The sequence below is a fragment of the Mchenga conophoros genome, linkage group LG6, assembly GCF_057382185.1.
Source record: "Mchenga conophoros isolate Kocher_MC1m ecotype Shallow Benthic linkage group LG6, M_conophoros_male_GT1.1, whole genome shotgun sequence".
Taxonomy (NCBI): domain Eukaryota; kingdom Metazoa; phylum Chordata; class Actinopteri; order Cichliformes; family Cichlidae; genus Mchenga; species Mchenga conophoros.
Window position 1 is genome coordinate 2,845,658 of NC_140531.1, and position 24,344 is coordinate 2,870,001.

At 43.1% G+C, this 24,344-nt stretch overlaps 1 protein-coding gene across 1 annotated transcript in view; it reads right to left on the bottom strand.

Annotated features, from left to right (window-relative positions):
* The window catches only part of tenm3 (teneurin transmembrane protein 3), an 810,020-nt gene that overhangs the window by 365,122 nt on the left and 420,554 nt on the right, over positions 1–24,344 (bottom strand). The window contains exon 4 of the mRNA XM_085275827.1: positions 2,340–2,419. The gene's annotated coding sequence lies outside the window, so the exon portion shown is untranslated. The remainder of the gene's footprint in view (positions 1–2,339; positions 2,420–24,344) is intronic.

A 24,344-nucleotide genomic window follows, 5' to 3' on the forward strand; every position in this document is an offset into this window, starting at 1 on the left:
TTCTGCCAGTATGCCTGTGAAGGTTCTCAGTCATCCAGGTCATCCATAATGATCAAGGAAGTCCAAGGAGCTTGGAAAGAAAAGCGTCTGGACTTCTTTAAGTTTCTTCAGTTCTAAGGGTCAAATGGTGGAGAGTCCCAGAGAATCATTAAGGGGTCTATTGTCCCTCTTGGTGGGAAACTCCCACAGGGTTTAAATCTGGGACTCTCCACCATTTGACCTTAGAACAGAAGAAGCTTCTCGGATGAGAGGTGAAACGTCTTCAAGCAACTTAAAGAAGTCCAGACGCTTTTCTTTCCAAGCTCCTTAGACTACTGTTTCTGTCAGTTTTTAAATTGTATTGTTTTAGTATTGCTTTTATTTATTTATCTCTTTTTGTCAAGTCAGCACTTTGTTTGAAAGCGCTTTATAAACAAAGTTATTATTATTATAAAGGAAATCTTCATGCAAATCATAAATTAACTATTAACTGCAGTTTTTCGAAGGCTGAGCTGAACTTCACAAGCTAATCCCAGGCATGACTGCCAAGATGACACACCTGATGAACCAAGAAATCACCTGTCTGACTAAGTGAAGTAGGTTATAAGATCTTATAAAGCAACCACAGCCTACATTTTCAGTCTGGAAATATGTCACTTGTCATTTCTGAGGCTTTGGGAGTCCAGCAAACCATAGTGAGACCCACACATGGGGGAAACTGGGAACAGTGGTGAACTTTCCCAGGGGTGGACAGTTCATGGAGGAAGGCACAAAAGAACCAAGTTTTCTGGCTAATCATGTTCAAAGTGTGTTCATCTAGTTAGCTTTCACTACAGTTTAGACTGGTCAGGTTAGCCAGCACAGGTCCAGAGTTTATTAGTTTATTAAAGCAAGAAATTTCAAAGGTTTAGCTTTTTAGTATCGGTAGTTCTCCAACAGCATACAGTACAGAACCGCAAATACGTCTGCACATACTAGATACTCATATCTCCATTGCTTTTACAATGTTTTGCAGCTAAAAGTTGCCTATAGTCTGCTTTAATGCATTTTCTTGACGTAAAACCTTGAACACAGATGTAAAATCTGCATCCAAGTTAGTGTCAGCGTGAACAATTCCTGCTTTGGTGCAATTCTTATATAACCTTTGGCTTTTATTCTGACAATAATCAATGTTAAAGTGAAATTGGAGCTGCTGAGAATAAAGCAAGAACTTGGGATAAAAGCTCAGATCAGGATAGAAACCACAGGAAGACAGTGTTTCACACCTGAGAGTTTGTGATATAACAAAGTCTTGAGAGGTTTGGATAACAGGTGCCAAATGTCAGCAGCTCCATCTCCACAGAGCTGCTGTTGGCCTAGTTTGTCTTGAGATGCAGCTGTATGCTCTGTCACAGAAATGGCAAATAAGCACCAGAGGGGGTTCACTCACACACACACACACACACACACACACACACACACACACACACGCACGCACGCACACACACACACACACACACACAGACACACACACAGGGAGATGTATACCTTGCCCAACTACATGTGCTGTATACACTTATTCACCAACAGGCCTGCATGAAGACAAGCTTTTCCAAGTTACAGCACAAACACAGGCATTTGTATATGCATGCACACTCTCACACAAAAACAGACTGCGCACAATGTGGCATTGTACCCTTAGTGAATTGTGAAAAATAGGACAGGGTGGATGCATTTAATCTTTGGTTGTCTGCGAGGATGACTGTCAAAAACTTTTATTCTTTCTTTTTCTTTCTCTCCCTTCCTTTTATTGAGAATCTGGCCTTTCAAGAAAACAAGGAGAAAAGAAATGCACAAAAATACTGTTGATCATTTAGATATAGGATTGTTTACTAGTTTTTACTTCGTCTGCCAGTAAAACAGTTACACAGACTTGTTTTAAATAAAACGTGCTGTCTGTGACGAGCACGCTGGGAGGAATGGTCGATTGTTTTAAAACAGGAGATATTATTTTAGATTTACCACTATCAAGTTTTGATTTGGCTGATACATGAACCTCTCTGTCATGAATATTAATAATGATATTAGTAGTTAATAATTTCAAGAGTATGGCCTGTGCTGAGATAAGCTGACATATTTACCATGTTAGTGTAACTTTGTTCTTATGGCGTGGTTTTGAGTGTCGACTCAATAAAGTCTGATTTTATTCTTATTTGTACAAAAATAAACTAATGTGATTTTGGACCTGTGATACTGAATGCTGACTGTAACCTGTGCAGTTAAATAGAAACCAAATAACTGCACATGGTGAGAATATAAAATGAGGAGCTATCAGTAAAAACAGTGACTGACAAAGAAGAATAGTAGCTCAAAAATCTTACTGGTACGATCTTGAGATGTTACACGGAGCAATCGTCTGTCATTGCTACAGAGCCCAGAGTCCAAAACCAAAGACAAGCACCTGGAGAACAGAGAGAGCTTGAGTTAAAAGACGAAGAAGAAAAGGCAAAAGTATCTAAAACCAGTCACAGTGACAGAGGGGTGCACACAAGAAAACGAGAAGCAGATTAAAAACATTTTGTCCTTTGTTTCGTGTCATTTACTAAAAAAAAAAAAGCTTTCCATCGCCAAGATATTACAAGACATGTGCATGGATAACATAAAGTGTGAGGCTGTGTGGTTGGAAAGCAGTGTCCCATCTCTGTTTTGTCATGTATATTGTCCCCTGGCCTTTATGAGCTGATATGTTCAAAGCTCTTAAAAATGAATGGTCATGGGAAACTCTGTGGGTGGTGCCCAGTCTCCACAGGGAGACCCAGCTCTGCCAGAACCCCCAGGGCTAAGCACTGTCTCTCTGTCTTATTGTATTCCATGGCATTGTTGCAACAGAGTTTCAGAAGCTATTTCATATTCCATGAGAAATGTAGGTGCACTCACAGACGCAGTCGGCAAAACCTACGAGCGAGTGTCCACTGACTGGTGGAGTTTAAGGTGTGCAGAGGTTTAAAAATGTGCACAGATTATGTGCACCCTGTAAGTCTCTGAGTGTTCTGCTTTCATCCAACCTTGTTTGGTTAACTTGTTGTTGGTCAGAAAAATCTGAAATACTGGCAATGGAACAGTAAGACGACTGTTTGAAGCAATATTTGTTGGACCAATCAGTGTTTTAAGCCCGTATAAATGCGAGGACGTGCTCATGCTCGGCAACTCTGAGGGAACCTTCATGAGAGACGAAGCTCTAGCTCTAACTTTAAAGATTTGGCCTCGCGCCACTTTTCCATCTGGTTTCAGTTTCAGGTAGTTTTTTTGACAACAACAAATCCTCTCACAATGTTAATAAATGTGAAAAACCAAAAGAAAGAATTCATGAGAAAATTCCACATCCATGCCTTAATCTATAACACTGTGTGTGCTGCTCCTCTGCTTATGCTCCGCCCCTCCACCGCTGTCAGCCAGGTGTGTTTTGTGTACATTTGACACACACACAGTAAGAGTGTTTCCAGATGTTATACACAGCAAACTGGATATTTCTGGGGCATCAGACGAACAACAATAAGACTTTTGTTTCAGCAGTTTTCTTCACCTTCATGATTTCCACTCATTATTACATCTGCAATATTTTGTCCGATTCAACAGTTTTCTGTCTTCTATGAAACATAAATGTTGTAAAATGCACTGGAGTCCAGGCAGCAGTAAGTCATGAACACACGCACCTTTTGATAGTGTAGTGGATGCACCTCAGGAGGGACACAATTCCACCCCCCACACAGCCAGTGTCTGCCTGACAAATGCTATTTCATACCAGATCCTCTCTCGAGTCGGCCATTTTGTGTCACAGCGGCTCACCCCTCCCTTCTGGTCTAGTATTATTTCATGGCCTCCTCTCACACTGTAGGGGGCAGTTTGTGTCTTTGTTACTGAATGAAGTTTGGGGCACACACACACACACACACACACACACACACACACACACACACACACACACACACACACACACGACTCTGTAATGTTACTCTGACCAAACCTATTGCATGCTGCCTCGTCTCCAACCACGCATCCATTTTGTGCTAAATAGGGAATAAACATCTGAAGGCCCCGGGCCTCATTATTATTTACATTAGTGCTAGTTAGCTATTGTTAGCTATGACCACTTCTACAGACTATCTAGAAAGGCTGAGATATGCTGACGCCCGCCGTATCGTCAAAGGACGTCACTGTTTGGTGTCCAACGGCTAAAAGAAAGCGTCACAATGCTCTCCTTAGAAATTACCAATCAACACATCACAACTAAATAATTACTACAAATTAAGAACACATGAGATGTGTCAGAGTTGGAATGTCTTATTGTCTGACATCATCACAGCCTGGGGTGAACTAATATGTTAATTATATTCTATTAAAGGACTGCTACACTGTGTTAACATCTAAGGCCATGAGACTTTTGGCTAAATGAGGATAAAACATGGGTGAAAAAGAGGCATTATAAGACATGAAACATTCTGCAGTAGTAAAATAGGAGACATTCAAGGGAATGGAGACATTTCAGACAGTTGGACAATTTAGCATTGATGCTACTCAGGATGAACATGGTAGCTAGCTCTTTAAGACACTCGATGTTGATGTATATCAGAAAAGAAAGGATGAAATAAAGACAGGAGTGAATAACAACACACAGTTGATGTAAGGAAACAAGATGTACTCCATTCAGAGCAGCAGTAAAACAAGTGTTTACTAACCGTGTTTGTTATTCTGGGACTAAATGCAAGGACAGACAGGGCCAGGGGTGATATGTTGCTGAAGAAGGTTGCAGTGTGGGCATGCACACAGATGCACGTTCTCACACACTGACCCCCTGCCGGTGCAGATGGTGCTAAAGCAGGCCCTGTGCTTGCTGATAAGCAACAGGAACAGTGCTCCCAACAGGGAAGTTGTGTTTTCAGAAGAAAAACTGATTTCTAATTTGTGTGTGCTTTGCCTGGACTCAGAGTCCATTAGCAGCAGGGCACCACAAACACCTAACAGAGATCCACAGTGCTCGGAGCCCTAACTAGACTCATACAGTTAGTGATGTTCTGTGGGTGCCACTGAACAAATCCATCATTTCTTTATAAAGTAACTGGTGATATTGTGCGCTGGTGTTATCTCAGAAAACCTTCAACTTCACTTTTACACTATTTAAAAATGTTAGTGAGCTGACAACAACTCACGAAGCAAGACGTGAGTATGAGCCCGAGCCATGAAACACATGAAACACATTTAAATGTCACACACTGGACAAACGTAACATCTAAAATAATTTCCTGTTGTTATCTTTGAGAATGAACATTTTTGTACTGCTGTATAATTTTACTTTATTTTATTAAAAAAACTCTATTTTATGATATACTAATTTTACTTTACTGATAACCTGGATGAATTTGATGAATAAATACTGAGCAGGAAAGAGTTATACTCAAAGAGTTACAGGATGAAATCATCAAATCCGTCTTTGCAAACAAAACCAAATTCACTGCATGTCCAGCCTTTCCTTCACTCTGTCTGTTACTGTTAGCCGTTCCTTATGTACTCATTAGAGAGGCGAGGCTACGTGTCGTGTGGTTTGTTTGTTTTGGTGTGAGATTTGCACATGAGAGCTCTGCTCATGAAGGATATAAATCCACAGACACAACATCTATATCGACTGACTACAGAAGCAAAATCAATGATTTGGTCCAGCTCATTCTTGTCTAGAATGTATCTAGAAAAATACATCGTTGTCAGGCTCTAATCATAGATCGCCCTAGTTAGTGAACGATGTTGTAAAACTTCTGTCAAGTGGTGTCAGACACACCAGATATTTGTTCTTTCGATCAGTGTAATAACCCCTGATTCTTCTACTGAGCAAACAGGAGAAGTTGGAAGAATCGGAAAGAAAGAAAAAAGCTGGGAGTCATTGCATATAAAAAAAAACATACACACACAACCTTGGGACACAAACACAAAAACACTCATGCTCGCGCGCACACACATTTGTAAAATATTGCATATTATGTAAAGTTAATACCAGGAAGAAAAAGGTTTTTTTTATGTTAAAAATGCACAGAGTTGCATAAAGACCAGGAAATCTCTCAGTCTGAATGAACCACTGGTCAAATATCCAGCCACATTTAAGGCAGAAGCTTACTGATTGCTACCAAAAGCATCTCATCAAAGTGCATTTAACCATATGAGAGTTGGGATGTACGTCTGCTTTTGAAACTGTGTGAATGAGAGAAAATCCAAAATAAAATTCATATTTGTGTGCTGGGTTCCTATTTTTAAAGACTAAACATATATGGTATAAAATCATTCCACCCTGGAAAAAAACAATTCAAAGAAATTATTAAAATCCCTAAATTACCACCACATTCACACCTATAAATTAATGTATGTACATTTTCAGCTGTAGCAGTAGGAGTTTTTAAATTGCACGTGGGTTTGTATATACATCTTTGAATTTTGAATATTCATTCCTTTTTTCCAGTCGAAAAACCTAAAAAAACACAAGACCAAAAGCTATAAAAACAAAACAGCATATTATTGTCCTGTCATAACATTAGCCCATTTAAAATGTCTAAATATGTGTAGTTATGAGGAATCAAGTGTCTTGCAGACCGGTCTGTATATGACTAACACTGAGCTGACTGGCATGGACGCCGGATGGGAACAGAATAACTGGCTTTGCTAAACCGTCCATTATCTGCATTTATGATGTTAAACATGAGTTTTTAAAAGATATACTAAAGTAATATTTATTGTTCTTTTTTGTTGTTGTTTTACGCTTTTGTTTGATTTCTCGTCTGGGGGAAAGAATTTTGTTACAACAAAGCAGATCTAGTGAAAGCTGCTGTAACAGCGAGACTTGTATATTCTACACTAACAAAACATCATTTGGAACGTACAAGTATTCCGCATTATTCTATTCTCTTATTTTACATCGGAGGGGCTGCATACCAGTAGAGATCAGAGAGGAAATATTATTTTTTTAAATTTGTACATAGCAAACATTTAACTGCTGCAACACTACAGTGAAAGCGTATATAAACAGTACAAGAGGCTCTTGTTTTTCATCGTCACTGGTTACCCTCGGGAAATATGAATGTAAATGTGAATCGACTTTTGTTTCTTATAACTTCACACCACTAAATAAAAAATGCACAATGAATCCTACAATTTGCCATGCCCTTAAAATAATCCTGTTTAATATAAAAGAGTATGTCGTGTGCTGATTCCATGTGAGCTTTTATAGTATTTTTCACAACAGAAACAAATTCTGTTAACTCTTTTCGACCTGAGGGTCCTTGCCCTGGGACCAGAGTACATCGTTAATAAAACTGAACCTGCTGCCTTTTTTCCAAGGATGTTAAGCGTGGCACATTCAGTGACGAGGTCGTCTAAGTCTACACTGATTCAGATGAAGATTTTTGTAAGGATGTCAAGCATGGTGCATTCAGTGATGAGCTTGTTTAAGCCTACAATGATTCAAATGAAGATAGCACTGATATGCTTTATACTAGGAGATCAGATTTACATCAGAACAGATTGAGGATGGCTTCAGACAAAATCCACGTTAACTTTTATGCACAATAGCACATTCAACAGGAAAATTAATGAGATTTTCTTTTGTGCTTTACTCTTCAGGTTTAGACTCCATAAGGGATTCCCAAATTCTTCTAATGTCTCTTGAAAGATGTTAAAGCACAAAACTGTTAGTAGTCAAGCTTGCTTTTAAATGCATCACTGCAGTATTTAGCATTTGTTTTTTTCAAATACCAAGCCAACCATAAATAGTCATAAATCTTCCATGTGCTGCAGAACATACATATCTCAGGGGACTCAATATTTCAGGTCCACATAGGGAAGCTGTCCACAGTGCATCATTGTAAATGGCAAATTCCCCTGAAACTCTTTGTCCCATTTTAACAACTATGTTAGGGTCTCACTGTTATTTCAAGTCTGTAGAAAATTTTGCTGTGTCTCTCTTTTTAGTTTAATAGAAAAAAAAGATCATTGTATCACAGTGCACGTCCCTGTATATTCCTGCGCACAGAAGAACACCTTTGAGCATGTAATCAATTATGCACAAACACAGACATACACAAGCACAAATGCACGGACATCCAACACAGTTGGTGACCTAACAGGAAATTTAAAGGTTTTTAGCTAAGCACTTGTTGAGGGTGAGATGATTGCCACTGAAAAGCTTTCAAGGGCTTTCAAAGAGTGCGTAAGGTCATAGCACTTTCAGCCTCTAATGCTGTAATCTTTGGATGACATCCAAAGAAATGGCACTCTCCATACCTCCTACACTAAAAACATATATAGTACAGGGAAAAGTAAGACTTTACCGTTTCAGATTAGACTTTCTCTTGATCGTATGAGGCTGCTGGGAACAGTCAGAGGTGCAGTGGTACAGTACAAGTGACCTTACCTAGTCTGAGTACACAGTGAGGGCTGTCTTCTGAATTCAGCAGCGCTCTTTCACTGCTCCACCAAAACAAATATAAAAGGACTTTTTTTTTTCAACATTTTCTACACATTTTTTACTGTCAATTTTTTTCTGAGTGGGTTATGTCATACTGTACGGGTGACATCATTTCCATATAGTTCTAGATCTGGAGGTCAGAAGAAGGTACATTAAACAACCTCCTATTGGAGGTTGATAGATGCACCACCCCACTTGCTATCTTATGTGTACTTTTGCCGGCTAATCTACTTCTTCAAACCTCTGTGGCAAAATGAAAGTACATGACAACCCAGTATATTATATGGGATTTTATTTGTTTAATTGAGGAGCACTTTGGAACGTAACCTGACTGGATGTTGACTTCTCTGGCTAAAGTTAGCTAACGCTCTAAAAACCAGAGGAAAATTGAAACTCAGGAATGAAGTACAGAAATCCCAAAGACATTTTTCTGACTTACAAGTTTAATATTTTTGTCACTTTGTTTATGGTGTTTACACTTGTTTGTGAATCTCTGTAAAATAATTAATTAAAATGTTATTTTAGATGAAAAAGTCTAAGGATATTTAAGCAAAGCTAGCCTGTGGCTCCCACTGCTCAAAGTATCTTTCTCACTTAAACCCCTTTTACAAACTTAGAATTTGGTCCTACTTGCATTTTTGTGTTCTGCAAACCTCAGGCGAGTTTTTATTTGCATCTGGCAATAAATATTTGTATGTTCTGTATCTGTTTCTGCTATGTGTCATTGTTCTGTTGTGAAGATAGCTGATACTTGTTTGAGTATTGATATATTTCTGCTTTACAAGGCAAAAATAGTCCTCACGTTGCATGTGGTCACATAAAATAATAACTAACAACAGCCTGACTTAACCATGAAGTTTAATATGAAAATAACAAAAACTATTAACAAACTCACAAACAATGAGTTTATATCTTAATGTTTATATAAAAAAGTGCATCTAAATACTTTTTAATCACTTAGTTGGACTTAATATGAAAAAAAAAGATACCACATTGTACATTAATGTATTAATACACACTAATGAGGAGTAATAATTTATAGACGATTAACCACTTACTGATACTGACACACTTTCTTTATCATAAAAACAAACAAACAAACAAACAAGCAACAAAAGATGTAACAACAAGAGCTAAATATACAAAAACAAAGAAAACATTACACAAGAATAATGCAGTGTAAAAATAATACATAATCCAAATCACATTCATAGCAGTAGATATAGCAAAAGAAGAGTGGGCAACACTCCTGTGCAAGTAACCCCAGCAGAAGGGGTTACATGAAGAGGATGTGGGACCTATGGAATCTGAAACAACTAATAGCTCAGTGTCCCATTATTCAGAAGGAATTTCTATCACAACTGGAGATCTGTAAGGTACAACACAAATGCTATAGCAAGGGGGAGCCAGGATGTCAGGTCAGGGGGGAGATATCATCACCTCCACCCAAGATTGGATATTAAGCCCCAAGTAGAATGAAGAACTGAACCAGCTGAATGAAAGAACAACATCTGGGCAGTCAACGCCTACGCCCTGTCGGTCATCACATACCCTGCTGGGATAATAAGCTGGTCAAAGAAGGAGACAGAAGCCTCCGACATCAAGACAAGGAAGCTCCTTAACATGCATCAAGGGTTTCATCTCCAGTCCAGCACCCTGTTCACTAAGCAAAACGCTTTGTGAAACAGTAAAGGTAAAAATCTGAGTATTAATGCATATTAGTATAAATAGCTCTTAAAAGTAAGGAGTAACAGAACCTGGGGGCATGTTTTCCAAGTCACTAAATTAAATTCAGTTATATTCCAAGAGCACTGACCTAGAGGGGAGCTGCTATTGACTATGTGGCCAAGAAATCTCCCTGACCTGCAAGGCTACCAGGGACAAGGGGTTCTCAGAGAAAAGCAGGTTAGACACCTAGAGGAAAAAGGTAGTTAGACCTCGGCAAGTCCCCTCACCCATCGGCTCCATCTAAGCTCTGCACTGCCTACTGAGTGAGACCCACAGGATCAGAGAGTAGGACTTTAAAAAAAAAGACCCCATCCATACTTTCTGTATTGGAGTGCTGGTCCCACCGAACCAACAAAATCAACAAAGCCTCATTGGTGGAGTGCTGCAGAAATGGTTGTCCTTCTGGAAGGTTCTCCTCTCACCACACTCAATGCTGGAGCTTTGTCAGAGTCACTATGGGGATCTTGGACACCTCCTAGACTAAGGCCCTTCTATTGTTCAAATTGCGCATTCGGCCGCCTCTAAGAAGACTCTTGGTTTAGAGATGATGGAGAGACTGCTCATTGCGACCTTCAGTGTTGCAGACATTGTTCTCTACCTTTCCACAGATCTTTGCCTTGTGACAATCCTGTCTCACAGGTCTACAGACAATTCCTTAGACTTCATGACTTGATTTGTGCTCTGACGTGCACTGTCAACTATGGGAAGAACTATAGACAGGTGTGTGCCTTTTCACATCATGTCCAATCAATTGAATTTACCACAGGTGGTCTCCATAGGTGTAGAAACGTCTGACAGATAATCAGTAGAAACAGGATGCACCTGAGTTCAATTTGTAGTTTCATCGCAGGCTTCACTTGCCTCAGTTTAATTCACAACAACAACACTTGGTTTAAGACGCTTTATATTATAAGGTAAAGACACTATAATAATCCAGAAAAAAACCCAACAATCGGATGGATAACCACTTGGTAACAGTGGAAAGGAAAAACCTCAGAACCAAGCTCAGGGAGGGGCAACCATCTGCCTCGACTGGTTGGGCTTGAGGGTAGGAAGACAGGACAAAAGACACACTGCGAAAAAGGGCCAGAGATTAACAATAACTAATGATTAAATGCCGTCTCTGTCCCCCATGCGACAGAGACAGACTGCCACAGGGGTAACACAGAGAGACAGACAATCATTCATTCACACTGATGGGAAATTTGGAATCACCAATTAACCCAACCCCACTAACTCCACGTTTGTAAATGAAAATAAGACTGAAGTTATTGTTTTTGAAAGTCATGCCCCTTTGGATAAGTTAATTGACACCCTCGGTCCTCTTGCTTGTCATCATTCCCACACTGTAAGAAATAGTAAGTGTTTAAGAAAAGAGTGTTTATAGATAGCTCTTTTAAATTAGAGAAGCAAGTGTCCGCAGTGGCAAATACCAGCTTTTATCAGTTATGTGAAATTGCCAAAGCGAAGCCTTATTTTCCTCCTAAAGACCTAGAAAAACTTATTCATGCCTTCATCACCTTAAGATTGGGCTACTGCAGCTCTCTCTATTTGGGCCTTCTGATGGACACTCATCTCTTCATCACTTGCAGTTGATCCAAAATGCTACTGCACGTCTTTTAGGTGTTAGAAGGTATGAAGACACGTTTTAAAAATCACTTTTTTACGGTGGCTTTTAATTCAAGCTCAGTTTGAGTACCATCAGGTTTGTTTTATGTTTGTTTTATTTCTTTTTATGCTAAATATATTGTCATTACCTCATCTATTAATGTCTTTTTTGTCTGTATTTGTTTGTTATTGTTTTCTCTTGTTCATTAACTAATTGTGAAGCACTTTAATTGTGAAGCACTTGGGTCAATTTGTTGCTTTTAAAAGTGCCATAGAAATAAAATTGACATTGACATTGTACTGTGGAAGAAAGGCAGAGTATCCTGAGAGAACCCTTACAGACCTGGCAAGAACAACCCGTTTTAAATGAGTGAAAGAGTGAACATCTAATAAAAACTACACCTTGATAATGAAAGAGAAAATAACGCCATTATATTCTCTGAAGAAACAAGCACAATGTTCATCTGTCCAGTTTTTCAGAAACTCGGACTCAAAAAATTGTCTCAGAAAGATAGAAAAAACCTTCACTGTAATGATAATAATGATGATTATTATTATAATTATTGTTTTAAATAACCTGTCATTGAATTTCTTGGCATACTTGAATTTCAGTTGTATGCTTCTCCACCTTTGGATGTATGACAGCAGTTCTCCCATCATGTAATGGCACGGACACAGCACATGTCCCAGACCTTTCTATGACCTTGTCTTTCGCTATCTAATATTCACTCTCTCTACTAGGAGTACTTCTCCTTCTCTTTCCAGTCTTTGTGACTGCTTGCGTTAAGCTCTCTCCCCTCCTCCAGCCAAGTCTTCCATATTTTAGTAGGTTTTAGCGAGGATCAACTCTCTGAGGTTAAGTTGTTCTTTTCAAAGGTCTGTGTATGTGCATGTGCATGCTCAGTAGAGACCACCACATCCCAGAGGTTAAGTCAAGTGTTTCAAATATCACTAGGAGAGGTGTTTTACCATTGTGCAGCCAGTGCAGCATGTGTTTGTGTGTGTGTGTGTGTCCCATCAGTAGAAAGATATGACGACAAAGATGGAAAGACCCTTTTTAGGGTTTGGACATAAAAGTCAGGAAGCCATTTGGAGTCTTACCTGCTCTTTCTTTTGTTTCTCTTGCTCTCCTCTACTCTCTCAGACTGTCACATCCACTTTCAGCTTATGTTGTGGTATGCAGTGTTGGGGAGTAACGGAATACATGTACCGCCGTTACGTATTTAAAATACAAAATATGAGTAACTGTATTCCATTACAGTTACCGTATAAAAAGGTGGTATTCAGAATACAGTTACTTTGTTGAAATAAATGGATTACATGGCGGTCTTTTCCTGTTTCATATGTTCGGCTATGCCCTCTCTATTTTTGGTGTCCACGCCCCAAACAAAACACGCATTAAGAGGCTCTAATGCCTGTGTCTCAATCTCATGGCCCATGTCACCTCTACTTGCGGCCTGCAGAATGACGTGAAGAAATATTTAAAAAAATTATTCACAAAAATGATTTAATATGAAGGCAATAGGCAGAGTAGTGCTGCAGGGAGAATGGACTGCCATACCCGTTATGTGTCTGTGACTGAGGGTGGGAGAAAAAGGAGAGTCGAAAAGTACGAGCTGTAACCGACCAGAAGCGGGAGATGGAAGCATGTAAATATAATAATAACCACTGCAGCCAAAAAGAGAGCCTGACGAGCCCAGTTGTAAGTAAGCTATTAAGACTCGACTGTACACTGTGTTCGTGTTTTTCTCCAAAACAATAAGTTCTGTTGGAGCAGCCTTTCAACGCCTCTCTCTGTTGTCTGGGTCAACTTTGCTAGCGAGAGACAAAGTAAAGCTAGTTTTCGGTGTCGAGCTCGACATGAACCCGACGTATTAGCCAGAGGTCCCTTTACTACGGTTCGGAGCCGCTGACCTGTTTTATATACGCGCGAATAGTTTTCTACACGAGATCGCTGCAAAAAGTGCAGCCTTACCTAATGTCCACCTACTGTTACTCATTTATATTAAGATTTAAACATCTACAGTAGTCGGTATTGGTATGGAGAGTAACCTTTAGTAAAAGTAATAATTCACACAGCAGTATTCAGAATACGTTACTCTCATTGAGTAACGTAATGGAATACGTTACAAAATACATTTTTGGGCATGTAATCTGTCATCTGTAGTGGAATACATTTTAAAAGTGACCTTCCCAACACTGGTGGTGTGTGATATGCAGTGTAGGGACTAACGTGTTATTAAGTAACACATTACAGTAACTACATTGTATCTATGAAGCGCCTTGAGGCGACTTTTGTTGTGATTTGGCGCTATATAAATAAAATTGAATTGAATTGAATTGAATACATTATTATTGAGGCAACGAGCACAGTAACTAGTTATTATGCCAAAATCAGTAACGCATTAATCATTACGGGGATTTAGATAGGGTCGTTATTCGTTACTTCGTGTGTTGCATTCGACTTGCCTCCGAAATCGGAACACGGACCTGGGAATGATGTCACACTCAAGTAAACGGCGTTCTGGTTAGCCTCGTCAGAGAAGTCGGCATTCCAATACGGCAATGCCCTTGGAAACGTCTGTTTTGCTAAAACAAATTACTACTAAGAACATATGCAGCCATAGCTGGACTCGGTGAGCCGATGGTAATTTTTCGTTTTGATATGCCGATATTTTTTTGTTGTTGTTTTTTTTCCCATAATGGTATAAACAATGAAAGGTGGTGGATTGGCCAGATGCTGGCAGATGTGTAAAAAATAACTCTTTAACTGTTTTCTGGTGGCATCGCGGAGCTCCACAGATTCAGTAACATTAGCAAGTGGTGGAGGCCAGCAGGTGGATGAGAGAAAGAGGAGGCAGGAGGAGCAGAGACCCGAGGCGGCCGCTGGTCCGAGTGTCAGGTGAACTGAACATCAGGTCAGAAGTTACATGTATGACCTGCAGTCTATCTGGGTCAGATATAAACCAAGTTCAGGTGGAGTTTATTTTCATTGTGATGACTTTTTACAGTCAGTTAAACAACTCATACTGCGTACTAGCTAGCATGACGGAGTTTCTATACAGCTGGGTGGGTGCTATGTTACTGATGTTGAACTTTATTTAATTCATAAGGTTAATTAGTAGAGTTTCCAACCTTCCCGTAAAAAACGGAATCGTCTCGTATTCAGAGAAAATATTATGCAGTTTGTACTGAGGTGAAAAGGAACACAGTTTGACTTCAGCTAGAATGAAAAAGACACTTCTTAGCCAACAGGCTTCAGTTCATCTCAGAATGGTCAAAACATACCTTCTTAGATGAGCCCTGGCTAGATGTTGAACAGGCACTATGCAAGGATCTAGCGATTTCAGACCTACCATTTATTAGCTCAAACATCAAAAGACATGAATGCTTTAAAAGTATCAACATCAGCTTCTCTCTGACAGCATGGTGGGAGTTTCTAAAAATAACGGAGTCTTCATTAATCCCATGTAAACGTACACCTATCTGGAATAACCCTGACATATTACAAAACAATAATATGATTAATTTCCCAGAATGGAGTTGTAAAGGAATTAAATACTTAGAACATATATTAGAGGGAACAGAATTTATTCCATTTGACAGACTAGTTGCACAATATGGGATCAACAAGAAAAGATTTTTAGAATATCAACAAATTAAATCCATAGTAAAAAAGAAATTTAACCTCAGTCAAGTTGAATTACAAACACCACCAAGTGCGGCACATTTCCTTACTCTTAAATCCCCCAAATTATTATCTAAAATATACAGAACACTTTCTAAATTAGATGAATCAATATCCCTTCCTATTGCAAAGTGGGAAGCAGATTTATCAGTCAGCTTAGACCAAAACTTCTGGTCTCAGGTATGCTTAAAAACCTTTAAATTGATTAAAAATCCCAGTCTGCAATTAATACAATACAAAATACTACATAGAGTGCACTATACAGGTCATCGGATGTTCAAGATGGGCTTTACATCTTCCAACAACTGCTCACACTGTCAAGGCAATACACCAGACAATTACATTCACGCTCTTTGGTTCTGTCCACCAGTGCAGAAGTTTTGGCGCGAGATATGTGAAGACTTATCGAAGAGTCTGAAATGTAACATTCCAACTTCCCCCTTAGTGTGTTTGTTGGGCAGCTTAGATAATGTCACTTCAGAAAAGAATATCGCCCATATGGTTTTCACTGGGGCAGGATGAGTTCCTGCCCCCAAGTGGAGGAGTTCAAGTATCTCGGGGTCTTGTTCGCGAGTGATGGGAGAAGGGAGCCGGAGATCGACAGACGGATTGGGGCTGCAGCTGCAGTAATGCGGACGCTGCACCGGTCCGTCGTGGTGAAGAGGGAGCTGAGTGTAAAAGCGAAGCTCTCAATTTACCGGTCGATCTACGTCCCTACCCTCACCTATGGCCACGAGCTGTGGGTAGTGACCGAAAGAACGAGATCGCGGATACAAGAGGCAGAAATGAGCTTCCTCCGAAGGGTGGCTGGCCTCTCCCTTAGAGATAGGGCGAGAAGTTCGGCCATCCGGGAGGGGCTCAGAGTAGAGCAGCTGCTGCTCCACATCGAAAGGAGCCAGCTGAGGTGGTTCGGGCATCTGACAAGGATGCCCCCTGGGCGCCTCCTGGGTGAGGTGTTCCAGGCATGTCCCACCGGGAGGAGGCCCCGGGGCAGACCCAGGACACGCTGGAGAGATTATATCTCTCGGCTGGCCTGGGAACGCCTTGGTATTCCCCCGGACAAGCTGGAGGAGGTGGCTGGGGAGAGGGAGGTCTGGGCCTCTTTGCTTAGGCTGCTGCCCCCGCGACCCGGCCCCGGACAAAGCGGATGAAGATGGATGGATGGATGGATGGATGGTTTTCACTGCCCTATGCATAGCCAAGAAAACTGTCCTCATGAACTGGAAAAATAAAAATAATCTTAATTCTAACCAATATAGAAATTATCTGTTAGATTACATTAGTCTTGATACAGCCTCTGCCACCACATCAGATCAATTGCTCTGGGCTCCTTTGATTAGCTCCATCACCTAGTGGGGGTGGGGGGTCATAGTTTGGTCCCGCCTTCACTGTTGTGATTGGTGTGGGGGTAGGGACAGGCTTAGGGCGTTGGGGGGTTCCCCGGAGGCATCTTCCTTGGGGGGCTCAACCCGGGGTAGCGGTCATGTCCGGGTGGGGGCTCTTTTGGCTCTCGGGTGACTGTTTCCTCGTGACTGCGTGCAGCGGGGCTAGGGGAGGGTCTGTGCTGACGGACGTGGGTTACTGACCTGGTAGCCTGTCTGCCCCTGGGTGGGTCCGGGATGGGCGTGAGGTTCTGGGGGCACTCCGTCTCTGGGCTGGGGCCCTGGCCGGGCCTCGGGCCTTGGGTCCTGGTTTGTGTGTTGCCGGGGTTGTGGGCGGGTGGGTGCATGAGGGCCCATCCCTGGCGCAGGGTGCCGCCGGTGTGTCGAGCCGCCTGGGGGGCTCTTCAACTGGTGGGGGAGATTGTCACACCTTGCAGGAGCTTTCCTCTCTTCAGGAACTCTCTGCAGGAGGGGGAGATACAGGAGAGGTGGAGGAAGATCTCAGCCTGGGCGTCTATTGTCTTATGTAGTCTGGAAGATGAATGGATGGTGGGGTGGGTGAAGTTTTCTCTGTGGTGGGGTTGGGTGGACTGTCCCGGGCTCTTTGGGGCCGGGGGGCGCTGCTGCGCTGGGCCCCGGTCTGGATGGGCCTGGGCCCCCTTTCCCTGGTGGGTCGCGGAGTATGGGGGTGCCTACTGGGGTCAGCGGGGGAGCTGGCCCCAGGGAGGGGTCACCTGCCCCTCCCTTCCTTCCCTCCCCATCTCCATCTGCCTCCCTCTTCCCGCTCCACCACAACCACCCACACATGCAGGGCCTTGGAGTAGGGGTATGTCACCAGGGTGCAGAGGAGGCTACCCCCCCCCCCCCCCCCTCTGTCCCCTTCTGGCTGCCTCTGCCTCAATTTTATCCCACAACTTAGACATTCACATTACTCACACTCTCATAACACATACATATAGGATCTTGGGGGTGGGCACGATACACGGACTCCAAATTACCATCAGGGTGTACCCCTCACCCCTGGCGTCGTTGCCCACCTCTCAATTTTGAATACACGTAGACATTGAGGGCTAGCAGGAGGGGCTATGCGCTTACCTGCTGCTCTCTGGCAGGTAGCTCCATGCCCTCCTGGGTTTTAATTGCACCTTAGAACACACATGCATCAACACTACAATGAGCGGGTGGAGGGAGGTTTGGAGTCTTCTCTCACCCCCGTTCTCTGCGGCCTGCTGGAGCGGGGGGGCTAGGAGGAGTTGGCCGTCCGACTGCAGTCTGGAGTGTGGGGCCTCCCTGCTGCTGCGGAGTCGGGGCGGTCTGCCTCTCCCCACCGCAGGGAAAAGGGTAACACCACCTGGGTCTGGGTGCAGTTCCCCCCTCCAGGGGCAAGGGTACCTAGACCCGGTTTGTAGAGTACGCTTGGGGAGTGTGATCGTGTATACAGCGTCTCTTTATGTCTGTCTCCACGTTGGTTGAGTGTGGAGTAAGTGCATATGAGAGCATGAGGGTGGGATGGATGTTTGTATCTGTGTGTGCCTGTATGTCTGTGTCTATATGTCAGGTTGGGTATCAGACGCCACCTCTCTGGGGACATCTCAGGCCCTCCAAGGTTTGGAGGCCTATCTCCACCCACCACTTCCCCTGCCAGTGGCGGACTCCCTCAGGTGTCGGTGCGTTGGTGGTTCTTTGTGTCTGGGGGTGGGCGTCCGGGTACACACCGGCTCACTCCTTGGCGGCCGCTTATCGGGGCCTGGAGCCTGGGGCTCGCTCGGGCCACTTCGGAGGTGGGGTGCCCCCGGCCTCTCGGCCTGGGGCTCGGTCACTCAGGCACAGCTGGCTGCCAGCGGAGTTCACGGGCGCGTCACTGCAACCCCCCCTGGCTTCTGCTCCGCGGCTGCTGAGTGAGCCCTCATCTGGGACTCTCCTCAGCTCTTTCTGGGACAGTGGCGCGGCTGCCCCTCTGTTGGTCTTCCTTGGTCTCTTGTGTTCTGGGGGCCTCTGGATGTCTGGAGTTTTGATCTCCTCCATACCTGCTTCATACCCTGGAGGATGGGGCTGTGGCCCCCCCACACTCCCTAGCAGATCGTTACATGGAGAAACCTTTGGAATGCAAGCATGCTGATCCACACAGGTATGCACACAGGTATACACATGGGTATTCACAGACGCGGACTACAGCTTTCTTGGCTGCTGCCTCAAAGCACATTGTGCGCTGTCTATCTTGCGTGCTGCACAATATCGTTTATTATTTAGTATCTACTGATATCTACTGCTAGCTAGTTTGTTGTGATGGTGCCGTTTTTTTTTTATTATGTTGCTCTTTGTTGTTTGCTTTCTCTTCTGTTTTTTTTCTCCATACAGGTGACCCAGGTGTTTTGTTTTTTTTGTTTGTTTGTTTTTTCTTTCTTCCCCCCCTTCTCACCGTCTCTTCTCCCCTTTGGTTTTCTTTCTCTCCCTCTCTTTCTTTCATTCTTTCTCCCTGTCCTATCCCCCAGTCATGTCTGTCCCGTTTGTAGCAACTGAAAATAAAATAAATTCATAATTATAATAAAGGTCAATCAAATGGACCAATATGGCAAGGCCATGATGATCCACTTGGTAAAATAAATCCGCTTGGCATCTTTCTTGGCCTTAAGACAACAATTCTGATGGTAAAGATCCAAACAGGACACCAAAAAAAAAAAAAAAAAAAGAAAAAGACACAAAGCTGGAGTCACTCTGTGTCTTCACGCTGTCAGCTGCCTCTTCTTCTCTCATTCTCTCCCCTCCCTCTCCTGTTTCTACTTCAATCATGAAACTGATCAATGATCAGCTGATCGGCTTTTCTCTCTTGTTTGTTTATCGCCCACTTTGCGCCAGAAAGAGGAAACCAGTGGATGTCGCGCTAAACAACAGCAGCACGTTTAAGCTTGATCAGCTGTTGTTAGAATTTATTTAATATTAATTTCTAGTATCAGCTGATGTTTGCTGGAGCCACAGCTGTAAAGCTGCTGGTCATGATATCAGTTTGGATATGTGGTGACAGCTGACAGCTGGTAACTGTGCAGGGGCGGGTCTAGCAAAGTTTTGCCAGGGGGGCAGGTAGGGCATTAACAGGGAAAAGGGGGCACAAAAAATACTTTTCTTTCTTATTCTCATTTAAAATATCTCGCTTTTAACAAATAATTATCTGAATCTTATCTGAATCTTACAACCAACGATTGATAGATTGATGCATATATACCAACAAGACAGTGAACATCACTGTCACAACAGTGTTTGTTTTCATTCAAAGGCTTTATGATTTCTCCTATAATGGTGGTCTCTAGTCAAAATGCTCGGGCTGATTTTTTGTCCCAGTCCAGCCCTGTATGCAACTAATCTGCAGTCTGGAGTTACCTACATCTTCCCACTCGGAAAGCAGAATTTCCGAGTTCTGAGTACAATCAAAAGGACCACGACTGCAGTTTTCGTGTTGGATGTAAAAAGCGCACGTGACGCTGTGACGTAGGCTAGAATCATGGCGGTAGTTGACGACGGTCCAGGCGTCCAGGCGGATTTCTCTCGTGAAAATATGCACATTACTTTTTTCCTTTCTGTTGGTAGGTGGCACAGAGCACTTTTGGCAGGATAGTGCTAACATGTAAGCAAGCTAGAAGACTGGCAATCTTGCTGGGTTTCCAGTTAGGGAAGCAACACATTAACAAGAGAATTCTGAGTAAAACCAAAGTTACTTTCCCTAGTAACTAGTTACTTTGAGTAAGGAGTAACTTGAAGTAACTGAGTTACTTTTGATAGAGTTAACTAGTAATGTAACTAAGTTATTAATTTAAAGTAACTTACCCAACACTAGTGATATGTAAATCCATCTAAGACAATAGCAATTCCTTGAAATATTCCGAGATCTTTTTTTTTTCAAACACTATGTGTTGCCATTACAGCACTCTAATCCTTCTAAACAGCATGACCCTCTGAAGGCTTAACATTTTGAACTTGTACAAGCTGTACAGTACTGAGCTTTTATTGACACTTTGAAATGCCTGCAGCTGGTGGCATACTTAATGCTTAGTAGTATTCTCACATACTGTAGTTTTCAAAACCAGCAAGCTAAAAAAATATTCTTCAGTTTCCATGATGACATATGACTGGAACCCCATGTGTGTGCCCTTAATAGTATGCAGTCACACTGTACAACAAAGCACAGTAGTGCTTTCAAACCAAGACTAATCCTAGCATGACAACACAACAGTTTTTATGCTATTAAGCATAATAAACTCATCTCACTATCTACACGAATTTTACTCTGCCTATACTCTCTTCTTTACCTCTGTTGTGCAAAGTCCATTGCTTTGATGGTTGGTATTTAAATTTACCACCTTTTGTCACGATCCTGGGTCTTATGACCCAGCGTTTTGAGTTTTAGTTTATTTTGATGTTTATAGTGTATGTTTAAGCTCATTAAATTGTTCATTTGCTTATTAGTTTCCCCTTGTGTTTTCAACCCCTGTGTTAACCCATATGGAAAAGATATTTATAAATCTTATAAAGTTTGTATCTGTCTTGTGTGAAACTTAAATGAAAAGCATACAAGAGTGAAAACAGATATAAGATCCCTTGAAAAATCATATAAATTAAACTTGTATGTTTAGGATACTTACTAAACAATATATGAAAGTAATGAGAAAGTGGCCATTTTCATGAGTAAATCATATAAGTCTTATATGATTCACTATATGAAGTAGGCCACATCTTATGCAAGTCCTTTATAAGTTTTTACTATTTCTTTACCATACGGGAAGTCTCTCTTCGCCTTCATGTGTTTCATGCCTGGATGTCTTTTGATAAGTTCATGCTGTCAGGTCTGCGTTTCATTATGTTTCCTGCACTATTTTGAAAGAGGTCCCGTGTTCCTGTGTTCATTGTGTTTAGTTTTAAGTTTCCCCTGTGATGTCGATAGGTTCATGTGTGTCAACTGTTTCCCCATGTGTTGCCACTTCCCCTGATCACCTCATGTGTGTATTTAAGACCTCTGTCTTCCTGTGCTCAGTGTTGCGACCTCCCTTGTAGCTGTGTGATTTTCCCTGTGTCACCTTGTGCTTTAGTTTTCCCAGTTTAATTTTGTATTGTTATTTTTTGTCCCACCATGCCGGCAATAAAGCTGTGTTTTTTGAGTTTACTTTTCGTCTCTGTGAGTTTGCGTTTGGGTCCTTCTCTTGCCTGCATACAGCCGTTTTGTGACAGAAGGACCAGACAATGGACCCAGCAACTCACAACCCCTCTGCTGAGCTCCGGGAGGACATGATTTACGCAGTGGAGTTTCTCTGCCAGGAGTTGTTTGCACTGCCTAATATGGACGGAGAGAGAAGGGGAGAGAAGGATTCGCAGCCCAGCCTGCCTTCTCCCACTCCCCGGAGAAAGCGGCGCTCACGTCGCCATCACCCCACAGCTGCTGAGCAAGCCCTGTCAGTGAGTGATTGTGACTGTTTCTCACTCAGTCTGAGCATTGTGATTATGGACAACCTGCTGTTGAGCTAACTGAGTTAGAGACTGCAGATCACGCTCCTTCTATGAACTGTTTAGTTTTCCAGCCAGCTCCCGCACCTGTGACCATTCCTCGGGTGGGAGTGGCTAGTGCCCAGCAAGAGCCTGCACCCATTTCTGTTTCTGCTGGCGGCTCAGTTAAGCCCATCCAGCAGTTTTTCCCATGTTCTGGAGACTAAGGAGAACAGATACAACAACCACTACAACCACCATCGCAGCTTTCATTGCAACAACCACCAACCTTCAGTCTGTAGCTCAGTCCCCAGTGTCTCCTGCTCAGCTCCCTGTAGCTCAGTCCCCAGTGTCGCCTGCTCAGCTCTCTGTAACACAGCCATTAGCTCCTTCACCAGCAGCTCCATTTGCACCTGAACCATTAGCTCTGTCGCCCTCATTTCAGTCCCCTTTGCAGTCGCCCTCAGTTCAGTCCCCTGTAGCAGTGCAGTCCCCTGTTGCAGTTCAGTCTCCTAGTCTGCTACACACTCACCCACCTGGTCAGCTACACATTCAGCCAGGGGTCCCAATACCCTCTGGCCCTGCATCTGCTCCTGCTGGAAGCTCAAGTGAGCCCATCCAGCACTCCGCAGCTCCCACGCCGCCGTCTGCCTCATCCGCTGGGGGTTCTGTAGAGCCCGGCCAGCACTTCCTCATGTCTGCTGGGGGTTCTGGAGAGCCCGTTCAGCAACCTGTCTCCGCTGGAGGGTCCGAGGGATCTATCCAGCCTGCAGCACCACCACCTGTGATTTCCACGACGTCGTCCGCAGTGCCGTCCTCACCTGGTCCTGCCTTGCCTGGTCCTGTGGTTGCCCCACCTGATCCTGTGGTTGCCACGCCATCGCCCCGTCCACGTCTGGCTCAGCCAGCTCAACCTCATCCATGTGTGGTTTGGCGTTGGCGGCCGCCTTCTAGGCCACTGACTGGGCTTCTTCGCCGGTGCAGACAGCCTTTGGAGCTGCTTCGTCACCACCACTGGCTCCGTGGCCGGCCTCCAGAACTGCTTTGTCGCCGGAACTGTTCAGTCACGGACTACTGAACCGTCGGCCTCCTGAACTGTTTAGACTCTTGTGCTGCTGTCCTCCGGGTCGGCCCCCTGAACTGCGGAACTATGGAGCCATTGGTCCCCACACCGGCTAAGTGTCTGGTGATAAGCTGGTGTCTGGTGATATCAGCACTCATGTGAACAATCACAGTGAGAACTAAAGGGGTGTGATTGACAGGAATGACGTGCCTGATATGAACCTAAGTTCTGTTCTGTTTTTGGACTTGTTATTGGACGTGTTCGATCATAATGGACAGGACAGTAAACATGACGGGACATCCTGAGCAGCGGATCAATAACTCCCCTGGAAGAGGATCACCCTGAGTTGCTAAAGGCTCTAGATGCTGTGTGACTGTCTTGGTTGACACACCTCAACAACATAACGTGGAAATCTGGGACAGTTACTCTGGAATGGTAGACTATGATGGTGGTTCACATTGTTAAGAAGAGAAACCACAAGCTGTGTTCCAGTTTCCTAGGAATCACACTCCTCAGCCTCCCCAAGAAGGTTTACAACTCAGTTTTGTCCTGTTCATGGAACACTGGATGAACTCTATATCTTCTCAAGAATATTTGAGGATGCGTGGGATTTTTCCTAACCAATCTACATGTGTTTTGTGGACTTGTACAAGGCTTTCAACCACGTGCCTCGGAGTGTGTTGTGGGGGGTGCTTTTGTATGAGCCATTCAGTTCTTGTACAACTTTTGCAGGAGCTTGGTCCACATTGCTGGCAATAAGTCAGACTTGTTCCAAGTAGGTGTTGAACTCTGACAGGGCTGCCATTTGTCACAATTCTGTTTCTAGTTTTTCTGGACAGAATTTCAAGGCATAGCCAAGTGGCAGACTCGGGGGAGATTACCTCTCTCAGCTGGCCTGGGAATGCCCTGGTTTTCTCTCCAATAAGCTGGAGGAGATGGGTGGAG